The sequence below is a fragment of the Chionomys nivalis genome, chromosome 6 (genome assembly GCF_950005125.1).
Source record: "Chionomys nivalis chromosome 6, mChiNiv1.1, whole genome shotgun sequence".
NCBI classification, from domain to species: Eukaryota; Metazoa; Chordata; class Mammalia; order Rodentia; family Cricetidae; genus Chionomys; species Chionomys nivalis.
The window spans coordinates 86,783,143-86,802,348 of NC_080091.1; the positions used below are offsets into that span (position 1 = coordinate 86,783,143).

General features: G+C 44.3%; 1 protein-coding gene across 3 annotated transcripts in view; it reads left to right on the top strand.

Annotated features, from left to right (window-relative positions):
• Positions 1–19,206, top strand: part of Slc4a4 (solute carrier family 4 member 4) — a 420,169-nt gene that overhangs the window by 82,212 nt on the left and 318,751 nt on the right. The window contains exon 1 of one of the 3 annotated variants that reach the window (XM_057771895.1): positions 9,143–9,653. The exons of the other annotated variants lie outside the window; for them this stretch is intronic. The gene's annotated coding sequence lies outside the window, so the exon portion shown is untranslated. Of the gene's footprint in view, positions 1–9,142; positions 9,654–19,206 lie in introns of those variants that run through there. 3 annotated transcript variants of the gene reach the window in all.

Here is a 19,206-nt window from a genome sequence, read left to right on the forward strand (position 1 = left end):
TGGCACCCAGAATGCTCTCCTTTAGGAACAGAGATCTTTAATATGTGATCAGTTGTGTTTTTATTGGTGTGACAAACACCTTACAAAAGCCCACGTAAGGAAGGGTTTGCTTTGACTCACAGATGGAGTCTGCAGTCCATCAGGGCAAGGAAATCATGGCGGCAGGAGTGTGAGGAGGAGGTCTTAGCCGTCCAAAGCCAGGAAGCATACAGAGAGAGGGATGCTTACAATAGCTCTCTTTCTCTGTTTTTTTTTTTTTTCATTTTTCTTCAGTCTGAGACCCCAGCCCACGAAATGGTGCAACTCACATTTAGTGTGCGTGTTCCCACTTTAATTAACCCAGTCTAGAGAATTACTCACAGACGTGCCCCACGTTCACGTTCACGGTGAATCGCGTCGACTTGATGGTGATGCCATCCCAGGACTGAACTAATGGGCGAAGGTGAGAAGACAGAAACAGTGTTTGAACTGGAGGTTTACAAGTCAGGCTCGAAAACAAAAGCATTTCATTAGCATAAACAGCTTGAGCAATGGGCCGGGTCCAAGATAAATGGCACGATTAGGAATTGGTTGAGTGGGACACTGAGCTAGGTGTGGCTCTGTGGCTGCTCCAGCCGCTGGAGCCAGGTCAGAGAAAGGTGCTACTCTAAGCCTGGTAGCTTGGAATTCTTTCAATGGCTTCTTGTTTCTTTTGTTTTGCTGATTGAGGTGGGGCAAGAAATTACCAAAGGCAGCGCCTGGAGAAGGTCTCCTCCTATTTCTGAGTCCATCTCTTCTGCGGTAGTATATAACCTTTTTTTTTTTTTTCTAAATCTCATTGTACAAAATTTCTATGGCAATTAGAAAGTAGGTGATAAAAACAGCGATTATTTATTATTGAATATAACATGGGGTTTATTGAATTAACCACTTTAGTATTACACTGGACCATTTCCATTGCCCTGACTGACGGTTTATCAGTTAGCACAGCTCCACTGAACCTTGTATGGAATATTTTCTTGGGAATTCTCAGAAATATCACCTCCATCTTTTTGATTACTTTGCTCTTTATTCCAAATGGAAACTGCAGTGTCAAGGACAGCTTCTGAACAGCTGCTTCGGAGTGGAATACTTTTTACTCTTTGCCAGCACAGATGAAGTCTTAAATGGTCAATTCTTTACAGTCAATTTCTTTATTTAATCAATAGAATTTGAGGGTCACTGGCTGGACAGAAAACTGTCTAGCATGTTTTGTTCTCCTGTCTTCTCTCTTTGTCTCTCTCTCTCTCTTCCTCCCTCCTTTCCTTTCTTCCTACCTACCACTAAGATGAGCCAAGTCTCCCTCTTGCAGTTTCTGATTAATACTACATATTCTGATATATTTTCGTTAAAAGCTACCTTTTAAGGTTTAAACAAGAATTGCTCACTGACAGGACACATGTTGAAACTTATCACCAATTTCTGTGTGATCTGGGGTGAGATTTTTTTTTTTATTTTCTAGAGGATAAAAACTTAAATATAATGTAAGGTTAACTATTTCTAGGCCCAGAGTCAGCCCCTGGACACCAAATCAACAGCGAACAGTCCCGTAACACCCAGAAGACTATCTACCCTCTCGCTTTGAAAATGAAAAGTCAGAAAGTCGAAAGTCCTAGTGTAAGCAAACACTGTGGTCTAACCAGTTCATAGGCCAACAGTAGCATGTTGTACATCACCGTGTACTCTGGAGGAAGGAGCGTGGACAGGAAGTGCAAATGTGTAATTGAGATGAGAAGCAAGTACCACAGAAGATCTCACTATAATTATTCACGATAAAATGTAATCTTATTTGTTTACTTATTTATTTATTTTGGAGCTAGGGTCTCATTATGGCGCCTCGGCTGGTCTAGAAGTAGACCAGGGCTGACCTCAGACTTGTAGCGGTCCTCTTAACTCTGTCTGGTAAGTGCTGGTATTATAGATGAGTGCCCCCACCACAGTTGGCCTGCAGTCGGGCTAAACAAGAAAATAAAACCAAGACACAGCATCATTTTCAAGCTCAGAACCTCTGAATTTGCAAAACGGAGTGTTCAGAAATCCTCGGAGAAGTCGATGTGGGGCTGGGCATGCTCTGGCAGGTCCCGCTGAGTCTGAGAATTGGATGCAATTTGGATGTGGCCCTTGTGTGGGTTTCTTCAAAAAATTAAGCTGACTCTTCTGGATGTTTAAGTTCTCAGAGAAGGATCAGCTCCCACTGCAAACTTGCTCAGACTTCAAGGAAGTGTGACAAGAGGTGACCATAAACTAGGGAGTTTGAAAAGTCACATAGAATCTTCTCAAGAGATGAGTGATGTCATTACCAACAATGGCTAACTTACTGAACTTGGTGGCAGCTGTGTAGGCATGGGCTATGACTATGACTGTTTGTGGTACCTTCAGGAGTTTTGTTGCCAGATAGTGGCTGCTGTCAGTAGATAGCCCAGGCTCTGAGTATTCATCAAGAGTGGAGCGAGCCTGGAACCGTGCTGAAGGGAAGATGAGATCTCAATGAATCAGGAAGATGGGCCATCAGATGAGACCCCTTACTTCCTGTTGTTTTTAAAAGCTAGCGTTATATGCTGAGACTGTCTGTAGACAGAATTAGCCTCAGAACCACACCATTAAAACAAATGTAATAAGATCAGTCAGCTGGAAACCACAACTTCAAATTATGCAGAGAAAATATATAAAACATATTAGTGGTTCTTTGAGAAAGGTATTTTTTTTAAATTACTGTTCCATCTATTTTATGCGCTTGTTTCAAAATAATGAGACAACATTGCTTTAATAATGGAAAAATAAGTAATTTTTTCATGATATTGCTCTGATCAGAAGTACAGCAAGATGCTCGATAATTTTGACTTTAAAATTTTATAGTTTCTTTGTACACACCACAAATATTCTTCTGAAGATATTTTTGTCTCCTCATGGATATGACTGGAACCCAATGCAACCTTGTCACTGGGAACCAGCATTCGTGTGTGACATTCTGTCTATCATATGGGTACTCATTAAGGTATATACCCATTCATATAGAAATACCATTAGGGATGTAAGTGGGTTCATTTATATATTTTTAATTGCAACTTATGGTAAAAACTAGTAACCTGCGCATATGGTTAAAATTTCCCCAAAGCACAAATGAGTCAATGGAAAGACTTCCTCTCACACTGGTTTTTCTTCCTCTAAGTTCCTCCCCTGGAGGCAAATGTGGCTTTTATCTGTTTCTTTTCTCCTTTACTGTGTGTCTTGTACACATACAAATATATTGTTACTGTATAAGAAGGATGCTTTCTTAAAGATATCGTGGTTTCTGAAATATTTTAATAATAAAGACACACTGTGGAGAAGTAAGCCTCTTTATTTTTAATGTTCTAAACAAGAGGGAGTAGGAACATTTATTTAAGTAATTAGGTATTAAGTTCCTGCCATGTGCCAGGCACTGCCACATCTCATGTGTTCTGTTAAGTTGCTGTTAAGTATTGCCACGCCTTACATCCTCTTGTTGAAATTGTTATGCCCAGATCGCAGAGTCCCCCCAAAACCAACTAGGAGACCAAGTCCTGTATGTAAAAACAAAGACCCTTTATTCTATACAAGTTCCCAAACTCGGGCTCTCTGTGTGTCCAACGTATTGGCATGATCGGAGATCTGCGTGCTCAGTTGGAGTTGGGTTTTTATAATAGCAAAGGTAGGACTGAGAGATTTGTAAGGTTCAGGACCCCTGAAGGGCAGGTCTCCCATGGATATCAACCAGCCATAGTAGATCAAGTTGCCAGCATCATTTCCTAGCAGGCTGCCCACATCTACCTGAAAGCAGCCTCCCTCTTGTCTTGTGAACTCTGCCACATCTTTAGGTTTTATTTCGTAGAGTCGAGGGATCGCACAGTTTCTCAGTGTTTTACATGGGAAAGAAAGGCATTGCTGATTTGTTTTTTATTATGGGATTATCAAGAGATGGCAAGGCTATCCAGACACTGAAAATAGGTGTGGTGGGTCTCTGTATCCACAGCGTCTTGCAGTCCAAAGTAATAGAAGTTATCTTGTGTGTTTATCTGCCAGCCTGGCAAGCGGGGACTCTGCGTCTAAAACCATCTAAAAACTCCTACAAGAGTCTCAGAAATAAAGTTAGTTGGTCCATAAGAAATATTTGTAGGGCTGAGGACATAGCTTAGTTGGTAAAGTGCTTGCCACAGGAACACGAGTGAGTACCTAACTTTGATCCAAAGAAGATTCTGAATAAAACAAAACAATTGGATATGGCGTAGCGTGTTTGTAATTTCAATGGGGTTCTGGGGAGGCAGAGACAGATGCCTCTCTGAGGCTCACTGACTACACAGTCTAGCCTAAGTGATGAGCTTCCAGCCAGCGAGAGACATTGTTTCAAAAGAAAAAGGTAGATAGTTCCTGAGGAATCACACAGACACACATATACGCGTGTGCAAGCGCACACACACGGACTTGGACAGTCTTTGGTCAGAAGTACAAAACTGAACACCATAAGACAAACTCCCCCTCCCCCCACCCCGCTGGGGTGGCATTTTAATATTTATCTTGTAACATTTACTATAAGAACATCTGGCAGATGTGATCTTCCAATGCTGCTCATTACTGGAAAGGAGATCCAGACGCTTTAGGTATGCGAATGGGTTGAGATCAGCTCTGTCTAGTGGTGGGGCAGCCTGCAGGGGAACCCATCTCTGAGTGATAGAACAGCTGATCTGCAACATTCTAGCCATAGGCATAAAGGAAAGGACAGCTTTGACGTACGTAGCCTGCTGTCTGGACTTATTCATCTCCCGAGGAGGTGGGAGGGCAGCGGGACACAAAGGACAAACACCTGTGTGTCTGAGAAAAGGATGGTTTGAACACACACATACACCAGGGTCGTCTGACATAATTCTCTATTATGTTACCTAAGAAAACATAATCTTTCATTACAGCCATAGGTTTCAATGGCTTGGTAGCCACCTGTTTCAAGTTTTTTTTTCTTCCTTCTCCTCCAGAGAGGCCTGTGTCCTGTGTTACTCTGATCTAGGAGAGGATTCCTGTAGGAGGGAGACGCTGGGAGACTTGCCTAAGGTTACCAAACAGCACCTGATGACAAACGTGTCCATAGCATTCTGAAAGATTTGCATGTTTCTCTATCACTATATTGTTCCAGTCTCACCAGACGAAATAATTCTGGGTTCCCTAATGGAGTAATTTACACCTTGGGTAACTTACACCGCTTAATTTTCCTGCTAAGGGAATCAACCTAGGAAAGGCTAGCTATCTTACCTCCTTTGACTTTTGCAGAGCCAGAATCCTGCTTACAGCGATTCTCTTTTAATATTTGATTTTAGGCACATGTTCTTAAAAATGACAGTTGATATGGTCTAGAAACTAGCTGTTAATACTGCACAGCAACTCATGACACATGTTTAACCAAATAAAATTATTTTCCCCAGCTCATGCCATGCTGACAGTTTGCAAAAACCATCTTCACCTTCCTCCTTGCCTCATAAAAAGGGGCTGCAGCTATTTTTAAAGCCATGGTTTGTAGAAGGGAATGCAGATTATAAATCTGGGTTAGTTGAATTTACTCGCAAATTTGTCAGACTAAATATGAACACGTTAAATATGACTCTCTCGAGTCCAAGTAAAAGAAAAATGAGAGATTGAGTATCTAAATTTCTCTTCCTATCTCTACTCCCCTCCTGCAACCCCTGCTCTCCTGTCCCCTCCTCTGACCCCTTCCCAAGCTTCCCCTCCTCTAACCCCACTCCTTCATGCTTATCCTTCCCTAGTGGCAGGACAAGAAGGAAAAGCCCCCAATTTCTTGCTCTCACTTAGGGGGTGGCTACCCTGACATAAGAGTAGCAACTTCATTGAGTCTCTGTTGCAATATTCTTTACCAGAAGAACAACTTGAAGTCAAAACAAGTATCAGCACAAAGAAAACCGCCATTGTATGTACCAAAATACTTGTCAAACTTGTACAAGTGAGTGGCCTATTCAAAAAGAACTCCAGATGGAGGAACATTTGCATCAGTCCTTCTGGGGTCAACAAGATACAGTGTATCTACTGTCTTTCTGTTTAGGTCTCTTAGAAGACCTGTATGAATGCTGCATTTTTTTTTTATAACTTCAGGATAAGTATTCAATATTTTCACCTTTCTGTCCTGATTAAAAAAAAGAAAAGATGCTAATAAAATGTGTTTATAGGTTCCACTATATAGTGAACAAGTAGCCACAAGTGTCACATTTATTTATCCTAATGGAAGCAACTTAAGTACAGATGATTTAGTCGAAAATCACACCAAGAATGAGAATATTCTACATTGATAATCCTATATGCAGGTAAACTCTGTTTCCTACGTCCACTCCATGATTAATAGCAAGTCTACTAGTTGTGTAATGTTAGCAGGCGTCACGGTATAACTATCTCCCTTGATGCCAGGCATGGATAAGCCCAGGACTAGCTTGTGTTCTGAAGCAGGCGGCTTCATCGCCTGCCGCCACTAGATGGTGCTTGTCGTTGAACAAAGCTTCTTCCAGACTGTTTTCCCTTTTAGGACCATGGATGGGTGAGAAACTTGATGAATAAACTAACTGGTAAACGGCAAGTTCAGAGGGCTATAAAACATAGAGAATTATTGGCCAAGAAGCAAACAAACCATTACCAGTTAAGAGTATACTCATTCCACCAATCTTTGCTTTATCTTCTGGATATTCAACCCTGACCTTGCTCCTGGTTCGCAGGCATTCTACTACTGAACTGAAGCCCAGTCACCCCCGCCCCTCCCCACTTTATTGTGATGTTATTGAGACAAGTCTTGCAACTTGTCTCAGGCTGGCTTTGAACTCACTGTGTAGCCTAGGCTGGCCTGAAAGTTATACTCCTTCTGCTTCTGCTTTGGGATTACAGGTGTGTTCTTCCACATCCAGTTTTTCTGTTCATTCCTTTCATCCTCGAACTCTGTGAATAATAAGACGAAAAGACAAATTAATCTTTCTCTGGTTTATGAGAAGCAAAGGCGATGCACATATTTTAGGACAAGCGTGTTTTTGTGTCTGTGTGTCTGTGTGTGTCCATGTGTGTGTGTCTGTGTGCGTCCATGTGTGTGTATATCTGTGTGTGTGTCTTTGTGTATGTGTGTGTCCATGTATGTGTGTGTCTGTGTGTATGTGTGTGTCTGTGTCCTCAGTATTTCTTGTTCTCATTCAGAATGGCAAGTGCAAAGGTGACCACACACAGAGTTAACAAAAAGTTAATCATGACCTTTCAGGGGAAAGCGCATGAATCTCAATTACTGGCCCATAATCAATAGGAGAGGAAATGGAACATGCCATTTTAATTGTGGGATAGCAAACACCAAGTGGAGAGTGATAACAGGGCTAGTGGGCTGCCTGCCAAGGCCAATTCTTTCCTCATTAATTTAAGCCGCATACCAAATTTCACCCCACAGTCCTCTCATTCTCTCCCTGCACCCCACCCTGCTCACCAGTTCTATACCCCATTTCAGGGCAAATTCTTGCCAATCTTGATATTAAAATGCCACCATGGGTTACCTATCAATCTGCATGAAGGGCATTTTGACAAATTTTTGCAGCCAAGTCAATGGAAAATGTATTTCTTGGACTTTTCCTTTCTCAGACAGTCACCAAAGCTGACTGACTATTCATGACTGGTTCATGACTATAAGGAGAAATTGCCAGCTATGTTGAAATACATAATCCACAGCATGAAAAACTGCTGATCAGCAGTGGCGAATTCTTAATACAAAAGTGATTTCTTTTTGCTCCTGAGCTTTGGGGTTGCTGATTCTCGCTGTGTGTTCAGGAGTGACAGTTACTTTAAACATTAGTCTACAGACAAAATCGAGTTACTCAGGGCAGAGATGTAAAGGTCACGTTTTGTCCCCTTCTTCACTTCTGAATTGCCCCTGTCACTTCAGTAGGTTATGTAGAATGCGTGAACATAAAAGCAAGCCAGCTACGACAACAGCCAAGCACATGACATTGGTGCATTTTAATTTCAGACATTAGGCAACTTGGGGTGGTTCCCAGTGCTTGCTGAGTGTTGAGTAAGGGTTTTACACACACCAGCTATCCCCAAACACAAGCTCTGTATTCGCTTCTCCAACCCCATGGGAGAGACTGAAGAAAAAGAAAAAAAAAATAGTGCCTCTGCCATTAAATCTATTTCACCTTCGACTCGCTTCTCTGGCTTCTTACTACCTATGTTGGAGGGAGTGTTGGAAGCTAGAGCCATTATACTAAGTGTCTCCTCCTGGACTTACATGTTTGGGTGGCTATGTGGAAGTCTGAGCAATGACTTTCACATATGATATACACGAGCAGGGAACACAGATATGTTTACACCATATGCTGTGTGGTTTAAGCCCACTAAATGGTCACTCTGTAGTAGTCTTCAGAGCACTAGATGATGTCTGTGTTGGCATCTATTCACACATCCTAAAGGATTTCTTAACTGATCACAAGTACTGCGGGGGCCCTTGACATATAGTGATTTGCTTGGCAAAGTGTACTTAATTAATTAACTTCAGCAGCATAGTAAATACGAAGGATCATTTTGCAAACTCAAGAACCCGCCTTGGCTAAGGTTGTTTCCCTAACTCCAGACAGAAGTCACCAGTGACATAAAGAAAGAGAAGGTGGAGGTCCACGGTGTCCCCAGATATCCTTTGCCAGGAAAGATGTATGGTGATTGAACACTGAGGGCTGGTAGCACTTTCTTTACCAACACACCGCAAGTTTTGTAAAGTAGCATCCAGAATGATCTGGGCTGGGAAACGCCTGAAACTTTAGGTTCTCCCCAGTGGGGGAACTGAGGCCAGCCGGGATGAAACATTGAACCTAGCAACCGGCTCTGGGAGGGAGAGGAGCCGGGCGAGGTGAGGCCTCGGGGTCGGAAGCCAGATCCCCCCCCCCCCCGCCCAATCCAGCCCCAGGCGGGCGGTGCGCGCTGAGCCCCCAGCGGGGCGGCGCGGCCCGAGGCCCCTCCCCGCCGCCGAAGCCCTGGCGACTGACGCCGAGCGGCGGCCGGGAGCCGAGGGGGCCGGGCGGGCGGGCGGGCGCGAGCGAGGGCAGGGCAGGGGGCCGGCCGAGGCCATTCGCCGCTTTAAATATGGATCGCGGGCTCGCGCTCGCCCTACGGCTTGGGCCGCCTAGCCCATCCCCGAGCCCGGCGGCGGCTGCAGCGTCGGTTCTCGGCAGGCACACGGAGAGCCGGGCGCACACGCGGGAGCTGAGGGAGGCAGAGTAGGGAGTGGAGCCGCCCCGCTGTCGCCGGTCCCTCCCCGAGGCCGACACCTCCGCTCCGCGTCGCCGCTCCGTCCCCGCCGGGCCGACCCTCCCGCGGCTGCCCTCGCCCCTCGGTCGCCTCCCCGGGCGCAGCGCGCACCCACCCGGCGCCAAAGTTGCGACTGGTGGCCCGCGCGCGCTGCGAGCGGCCGCGCCAACTTCCCAGCCCACGCCGCCCGGGTCCCCGCGGTCCCCCGCCTCCAGCCCCGGCGGCGCGCGGGGCAGAGCTTAGGTGGCGGCGGCGGCCGAGGTGGCAGCGAAAGCGGCGGCGGCGGCAGCGGCGGCGGCCGCTGCAGCCACACACTCAGTCGCCAAGCTGGAGGAGCGACGGAAGCCCGACCCCAGGAGGTGAGTGGCCGGAGCGGCGGCGGGGTGGGTCGGCCACGTCCCCAAGCCTCGCCGGCGCGGTGGGCACTGGGTGGCGGGCGCGGGCCCCAGGGACTGGTCCCGCAGGGCGATCTGACGGCCTCGGCGGCGCGTCCAGGGAGGGACGCAGACAGAGAGAGAGAGAGAGAGAGAGGTCAGTGGCGGGCCGGGCATCTCCTGTGCTGGGCGCCCGCGAAGTGTGAACGCTGCTGCTGTTGCTGCGGAAAAAAGTACTTTTTATTCCGTCTTAGCGTTCAGATGACAAGTTTGGGTGGTTCTATTTTTCCCCCTACTGCATAGCCGCCTGCACGTAACCGGGCGTTGTTGCCACGACTGTGGGGCCAGTGGACGCCCCGGTTAGGCTCGGGAGCAGTGACACTTGTGTTCTCCTGAGCCCGAGTGGTCATAGTGTATCTGGGGACCTGTCTGAGGGGGGACACACCTCCAGATCTTTAAGCTGGGGAGGCTGGGGAAACAGTGCCATCGAGGCCGCGATCCCCACTCCTCTGTCCGCTCTGGAATCGGGCACTCGCGTTTCTGCTTGGCACACTGGAGGCGGGGGTGAGTCAGGCAGATTCACTGCAAGAGGTACACACATTTATTTGCAAGGGGGTGACAGAGGTTAAACTGGGATTTCTGTTGGCCGGCGACAGCGGAGCTCTCGCTCAGGTACTGGGCAGCGTGTGCATCTTGGCAAGGGCAGGTGATTCTTAAGTGCATTAGACTCAGTCTTTGCCAGTCTGTTAATAACAGCTACTGAGCGACAGCGGCTAACTGCAGCAAGCTCCACAAGGAGGAAAGTTCTCCGAGAACAAAAGGGGGAAAAACCCTCAACTTGAGAACCGCCAAGGAAGCATTTCTGCCCCGGCCCTAGCACCGGCCCTAGCACCTCCGGGTTCCCTGGAAGTGTGGCGTTCTGCCTTCCCTCTCTCCAGAAGGCCCCACCTTCTCAGCGTGATTGCCCGCAGCAAGTTCTTCCAGTCTGAAGCTGAAAGCTCTCTTCTCTCCTCCTTTGCACTCACTTCTTTCTCCTCTTTCACTTTAGTGCCAGACAGACTCACTCCTAGTGAGAACCCCGTGACACAGGGCTACACTAACACCGGCTCAGATCCTGGAAAGGCGCTACACTGCACCTAGCTTCCTTTTTTTACCAGGGACATCGGGTTGCAATATTACCTACATTGAAGTGTGTCTTGCTCATTGGTGCTCATTTTCATTGGGATCTGAATAGATTCTCCGTGGAAGCCAGACCAGTACTGGACGGCTTCAAGACTCTTCAGAAAAATAAAAGTTTCTAAGAACTCTAGTCCTTGTGTCCGTCACATTAGCATTAAATACTTTCCAGTCGTTGCTGTACTTAAACTGGAGTTATTTCTACTTCATTCAAAGGAAGTGTGTCTATTTTTTTTAAAGCTTTCATAACTGAGAAAAACTTTTACTTTCATTTTAAAGTTAAATCTAAATAAGATTCTGATCTCCTATGTGGTAAACTAGAATGGTTTTACCTTTATCTCCACGTGTAGACAAGATGACAGAAAACTTCCATAGGTAGGATGGGAAACTTACCAGTGCTGTGAATTCTTGGGGCATAGGGCATTTCTACAGATGGCGTGAGAGACAGAAAATGGGATATTTTTTTTTGGTAGTGCTGGGTATATTTGAGAAAGCAGAAACCTTCAGCCCTTTGTATTAGTTTTACAGCACGGACATTTCAATATCATTTTCTGTTTGGAAACATACAAACATACAAAGCCTGTGAGTCTTTCAGGTGCTCAGAAGTATGCTCAATTTATTGATGTATTTCTTTTAGTTCACTTTGTCAACATAAGAAAGCTTGCAGCGTTTGCATGCCAGGGCCATTCTTTTAAATGATTAGAAGACATTTGGATTTATAGAAATAGTGTATAAGAGGAAGACAGGCAATTGGAGAAGACATGCTAGAAACCAGGCAACCTTTGGGACATCTCCCAGCACACCCTGGTGGTAATTTCATTTTTCACTGAGCTCTGGCAAGCACAATTTGAAGATTCTGATCTCTTGTTCTGATAACATGCATGATAGTCTGACCATAGCTCATATCTTAAAGGAAAAGACAGTACTTAAAGAAGGAAGGGAAGCACACTTTGCTGGTGAATCATCACAGATAATCAGGTTTCCCTGCCTGCCTCTAAGGGCGCTGCAGTCAGTGAGGACCTGCTATTGTTGGGGAGCCAGTCCTAGGAGAATTCCCTGCTCCTGTGAGTGGCAAGGGCACTCCGTCAGCCTGTTTGTTCCTTGGCATTCATTTTAGACAGTAGGAATAAGTCTGGGTCTGCTGCATAATCAGGTCTGCTTTGGAAAGAACAAGTGGGGAACAGGAAAATCTAATGATGATTAAAGTTTCCAAGTTTTTTTTTTTTATTATTGCAAAATGGAAGGAATCAGGATACATGAATGACTGATTAGCCAGAAGAAGCTGTAAGCAGAACACATATCGTACCTGGTGTTGTTTTTCAGGACAACTTAAGACCCATGAGATTTGTTTTTAATGGAGTGTCCTTCGGCAGAATGAATAGATAAGAATATCCAGGAATCAAGTAAGACTTTTCCAAACTAGATATTACTACTTTTGCATATGGGAATTTTAGGGTATAAATGCTGTTTCTTTGATATAAGGTCAGGGGTAAGTTGTATACAGATTATTTTTGCCTAGCTCTCAATATTTGCACACTCAGCACATTTTTGTCATGAACGCTTGTGTCCTAACTAGAAGGTAGTTCATATATTCACCACTACATGTCTTTAGCTAGTTTTCCAGCCGTAGATGTGGACAGTCTTGTACATAGCACTGTCTAATCTGCAGATTTATACACAAAAACATACACATTCAGAGGTTACATTTTATCTCGAGCCACATTCACTGCTGTCACAGTGACTCTGAGGCGGTGACATCTCTCTGGTCCCTGTAGTGCAATGACACTTAACACACCCAAAGGAGGGTGCTGGTCGATATGATGGTGCCTTTATTTACCTGCTATGAAAGGAACTGAGAAAGTTTATTTTCCCAGTCTTCTATGTGATGCTTACAGTGCTGTTTTCTTAGTAATGATGTCTTTATTCCTTCTGAATTAGGCTGATGAATTAAACAAAAGATGGCAGTAGAAACAGTCATAATAGTAATAGTGAAGCCCCTTCATCTGTTGCTTCTGGGAGCCAGACATGGTCCAACTTCCCTGAAAATGAAGTAGATATAAGGGTTAGGTATTGTGCTTACTTGAAAACCAAAACAGAGAACTGTACCAAAAAAAATATATCCTGGAAAGTTCTTGGTGGAAGCTGGAATGCATGCTCCATCTGCTGAATGCTGTTACATCTTCATCGAATGACTACGGAGAAGGGGAATGAGTTTTGGTTATTTTAGTCACACAGGAAGAGGGCAAAGCAGATACAAGTTTATTCTGCTAAGATGAGCTTTTCCGTGGCCTTCCAGAGCAGCAGTGACCACTTGCTTTCAACTTTGAGGTTCTAGGTTCAGCAATACTAAAGGTTTCCAGTTTGGGCGTGTCAGTTTTAGCTTGGGAGCTAAGTTCATTTTCATGGAGAATTACACAGAAGTAAGTTACATGAAGTTAAGACTTTGAAGGACGTAAGTAGTCAAGAAGTGACATCTTGAGTTTTATTTTCTTCTTGCTTTGTTGAATTTGTATTAGAAAGCTTAAAAAAAGCTCTAGATAGAATTTCTAGGATACTTTTGGGAGGCATTAAAATAAAACAATCAGAAATGCATAAAGAGAAAGGGCTACATTGTGTTGAAACCTGCTCTTTTTTGAGTGGCATAAATAAGGAAGTTTTTCCTAATGTCACTAGTAGGAAGCGTAGCATTCTTTTTTGCCTTGGTAACTATACTGCCTGATGAATAGCCTGCTCTGTGCTATTTTCAGGTGGGTAAACTTGAGGGGTCTGGACTTCTCTATTAATTCTAGCCTTCTTTAGAGATCTAGTGATTGATGGGATCTAGTACTATGGCTGTCTGTTTGGCATGCTCTCTTCGCCAGCAAGACCGTGAGCAGCCAGAGGGAAGGCTTATATTAAAAAGGCTCTGTCCCTCAGGAGATCCCTAGAGTCCTCAGATGTGAAGCCTCTTTGAGTTATTGTCATACGACCTCTGATATCACAGCCAACCGTAAACAAGAAAGTAGAGGACGGAGCTGGACAGATGTTGTGGTACATAGGAGATGCTGAGCCCAGTGTGTGGACCACCCGCTAGTAAAGGGAGGTGAACAAGAGACCACAAGCAGAACTAAAGGCTAGAACCTGGGACCTGATCGTGTCGTGTATAGCCCCTCCCTCCTCTCCCTGCCTCTCTTCTTCTTTTCTCTATTTTCTTTCCCCTTCCTCCTGCCTCATCCATTTAAGTTTTTGCTGAGGTGCAACATGTAGTCAGAACATCGAAAATGTCTCTAAAATACCAGCAAGCAGTTCAACTCGAATGAATACATCTACGTAGCCAGCGGCCAGGATGCGAGCCAATGACAGGCTCAGAAGTCTCCTATTCCCAGCATTGTAAGCTATGATTTCCCTCAACAGTAGCTTCTTACTTCTGGGGCTGTAGATCACTTTTACCTGTTAGTCAGCTTTCCATGAGTCAACCACGTGGTATGTACTTGTGGGTCTGACCCCTTCTGCTAACTGCTGTATTTAGGAGATTCATCCTTGATTTGTGCGTAGCAAGTTTGTTTATCCTCATAGCTGGAAGGAGTTTTACTTTTGTGAACCAGCATGGCACATTATCTGTTTCATTCTTGATGGATACGTGGGTTGTTTTCAATATCGTCTGTTACGGATTGTGTTGATATGGGTGTTCTTGAGTACATCTTTTAAGAAATGTGGAGAACTCTGTGTGTGTTGAGTTCAGTTGTTAGATTTGGTTTAGAAGATGGTGTCTTCCCTCAAAGTTGATACAGATTCATCTTCCTACTGGCATTGAAGGAAAGTCTTCCATAAACATCTTTATGAATAGTAGGCCATATGAGCTTTATATGTTTTACCTGCTCTGTATAGATACATGAAGAGATCATATCATGGGTTTAGCTTCATTGTTGAGTGTGATTTTTCAAATATTTATCAGTTATAGCATTGGTTTATCTATTTATTATTATTATTATTACTATTAGTTTTTGCTCCTAAAGTTTCTGTCTAACATTATCCTTTGTAAGGAAGGCTTTAATCCTGGAGAGTTAGCTTCATTCATTTGTTTAGATATAGCACAGCTAATCAGGCAAACTCATTCATCAGTGCTGCTGTTTACTAAGAACATTCCGTATGTAAAGTATGTAAAGAGACGAGGAACATTTGAGCTTGACTCTTCCAGTTGGTAGGAATTCCTGTTCTTAGAAACAAACAAACAAACAACAACAATACCCAAAAAAACCAAACCAAACAAAAAATCAGCCTAAAATCCAGCTTTCAACCAGCACTCAAAAGCATATAGAGTTTGCCGTGTGCCGGCAGAATCTCCATCCAGCAGCCTCATGTCTTGTAATGCACTGCCCAGTGTTGGACCAAGACCTGCATTCAGAAGATACAGGAGCTGAAGACTTGCATCTCTTACTCTACTCATGGTTTGATTTGGGGAATTTAAAAAATTGCCGGGTTTAATTTTTTTCCTTTACCAAAGTCACTGTAGAACCCAATCCACAGAGGGGTTTCCAGGCACCGCCAGAATGAACTTTATTAAACCCCGTTCGGAACCTTACATGTGTCTGCTGTTATTGTCATCGTGTTCTGCTGCAGTGCTTTCTGTTCTGGACTTGAATGGGGCCAGCACGGAGAGCAGTTGCTGGCACATTAATAAACGTTTGGCTGAGTGAATGAACAACACATTTCATTATCTCTCTTAGGTGCTTACCCTGAGTAACTCAGACTGTTCCTAAGACTTTTACTTCCTGTCCCCACAGCTGACTTTTGAACAGGGTTCATCAAACACTCGGTTGGAAGTTGAGTCTCACAGCCAGCAGTTGGAGATCACCCATTTCATTGTATGGGTCATCTGTGTCCCACGTGACACACACCAAACCTAAAGCACCCCTGAAAGCGGGTTATACTGCTTTTCACTCCGTGGATGGTTCCCCCAAAGCCTACACACTCTATATTTTCAGCTTCTGTAATTAGAGTTCTAGGCAGCACACTGCCAGGTCTGCTCTACTGGCTCCTCCAGTGCCGATTCGTTGGAAGCCATGTTGCACACAGAATTGAACGGTGAAGGATGGAGATTAGCTGAAAGCTGGAGCTTGTGAAGAACCTTTTCCACTCAGTGTGGATACAGGGTTTCTCGGAGATGCCGTCTGTAACGCTGAAGTCAGGGTGCTGCGCACACCTCGGCCAGCCAACACGGTGAACGGGTAGCTCTGGCTCTGGCCTCTCATCAGTCAGTGAATGGATTGACTTGGAGACCTTTCCTTTTGCCTGGAAGGTGGTCTAGTGGAATGCTTTTTTATTTTAGTATAAATAGAGTTAAAGTTTGTGTGTGTTTCTTTTGGAGGATCATGTGGCAGGCGCTCTTAACCAGTGGTAGGTTTCACTTTGCAACTCAGGCTGACGACACAAAGACTTGGGTTTTGTGTGGACATCTGATTACATTTTACTACCGCAAGGCTGGCTGTTTTTTCTTTCTTTCTTTCTTTCTTTCTTTCTTTCTTTCTTTCTTTCTTTCTTTCTTTCTTTCTTTGTCTTTCTTTCTTTGTCTTTCTTTCTTTCTTTCTTTCTTTCTTTCTTTCTTTCTTTCTTTCTTTCTTTCTTTCTTTCTTTCTTTCTTTCGTGTTGGCGTTTGTTTATTTACCTGCTTTATGGAGCTGTAGGCACCCTGGGTTGCCTTGTTCTCATTACTTAGGTGGAACTGTTTCCCTGTAGTCTGCTGAGCAAGAAACACTCAGGATTACATGCCAGCATACATGTGTAGGAATGCTTACATTTAGGTGACATACATCATGTGTGCTTGGCCGGGATAGGCTGACCAAGTGGGAAATGGACTTTTCTGGTATAGTAGGCTGTCTTGGTTTTCTGGCATAGGTATAACGTAATGGAAAATAGAAATAAATACAAAGGGTGACCACGGCCTTGTTAAACTAGTACCTCAGCCAGTAGTTCCTCAGAACCACCTTCTGTTCTGAGAGATTTCCTTTGGAGAGGTTCAACTGGTGGGTTTTTAATACATATACATTCAGGAAGACGTGGATATTACTATATTTATACTGGCAGCAGGGGTCCTCCCTCGGGTGTCTGTTTGGCCCTTGGGATTTTCAAAAGATTGATATTATGAATTTTCTTTAAGGACAGTGATGTGTGTGTGTGTTTAGTTTTTAATTAGAATTTGTCACTTTAAAATTATGTGTGTGTCTGCATGTGGATATGTACTGATGCCCAGGGAAGCCTGAAGAGGGCCTCAGAGCCCCTGAAACTGGTGTTAGAGACATTGTGAGCCACCATGTGAGTGTTGGGAATTGAACCTCGGCTCTCTTGAAGAACAGTCAGTGCTCTAACCACTAAATCATCTTTCTAGCCCAAAGGTTAATTGTTTAATGAATCAGATTACAACAACTCTAGTATCTCAACTGCTGTAAAAGAAAAGGGAATTCGTCCTTTCGTTTCTAGTGTGCTCAGTAAGGAAGGCTGTTGTCTAGATGACTTGATGGGATAGTCCCAGTGTCTTTTAACACAAGCTTTACAGGACTTGGGTGTAGATGGCTTTACTCCCGAGGTCCTCTTCGTCTTGGGAGGCGCATGACCACAGCCGCAGCAAGACAGCAGTTGAACCGCTTGGCACATTGTTCCCTCATTCCTCTGACCTCTAGAGACTGTGTCGTTAGGAATGTGAGATGAACACTCACCACGTTGGCAGACAGTTGGGCCTCATGGTCGGGAGCTGGTAGAAGTACTGATCACAATCGCCTCTGGAAATTGCTCAGCGTTAACAGATCAAGCAGAAACACACAGCTCACGCATTTGCGCCATTACAAGTTGAGCTTCTGTGCCAGGGAAAAGGAAAGGCAGATAGGAATGTGTCAGAAGGATTTGGATAAACGAGACCAGACAGTTTCCCTTGAAAATGCATTGAGAAATAAAAAGAAAACTCATCCAAAAACATCAGAAGAAAATAAAGCTCAAACACTTGCATTTTTTTTCCCTGCCAAAACTTTTGGCTGTGAATTCTGATTCTGGCCACTCTTCTGAGTGGTGCTTGCACCTGCTCACAGGTGAGCATGCTGTTCTATGCTGGGCGCTTCCTCAATCTGGGGGGGCGCATCTTCCATGATGTCACCTTGGGAGCATAGACCAGCTCTAGCTTAGCTGTTACATCAAAAATGCATAAAATACCTGCTTTCCCTGAGCTGGACTTCTGTGGGGACCGACCAGGGAGCAGCTGCGGCTCATGCTGTCCTGCCCCTCGGACACTTCATGTGAAATTTCTTATTAATGATTCGGTAACTCTGGGGTAAAACACTTTGTTAGAAGTGTTTGTTTTCAGTTATTGCTCCTTGGAAAACAGCCTGTTTTGATATGACTGCTTTATTTGTTCTCTGTATTTTATATAATCTTACTGCTTATTTGAGATGAAAAGTATTAGACTTTAAAAAGTTTTTTTTTAATTTATTTTAAATGATATTTGTGTGTGTGTGCGTGTGCGTGTGTGTGTGTGTCTGTGTGCGTGTGCGCGACACGTGTGAGTGCTTCCATGGAGAACAGAAAAGATCTTCAGTGCCCTTGGATCTTACAGGCATTTTATGCTCACCTTGACTGTTACATGGGTGCTGGGACCTAAACTTCAGCCCCATTGTTGTGCACCTGGAGTCCTAAGCCCTGAGCCTCCTCTCTAGCCCCAGCTTCTTTTGGAGTCATTATAGGCTAACAAGAAGCTGTAAAACTGTAGCACAGAAAGTTTTTTTTCCCATATCTTTTGTCCAATTTCCTCCACTTTTAAGATTCCTAAAAGTCATCCTAACTTGGTGCTTTTTCATTCAAACTTATTTTTTTAATGTTGATCATTTTTACATACTGAAGTAGGAGTTTTAAGTTTACAAAATCTTTGCAAGCAGCCATGAAAATATTATCATATCCCTTTGTTAGGTGTGTGCTAACTTGCCTTATAGTATTTGTGATGGCATGGCATATTCAGGGTCTTTATAGCTGATATTTTGTTTGCGTGTTTGATAGTAGACTTGTATGTTTCAGCACTAATTAATGAAAAACAGCACCCTTGGACCTAGATTTCAGTTTAATTATCTCTTACTGAGAGCCTATTAAATACTCCTTGTCCATGTCTTCATACCCTGACTATATGAAGTGTCCCTTGAGGATCTAGAGAGAGGCACAGTGGCCCAGTGCACCTACAGAAGACCCTGCTGAATTCCCAGCACCCCCATGGTGAACTCCAGTTTCAGGGGATCTAGTGCCCTGTTCTGCCCCCCCCCCCAGCACTGCACACACATGGTGTACATACATACATGCAGGCAAAATATTTACACACATGCAAAATTGAAATATATATTAAGAGAATATT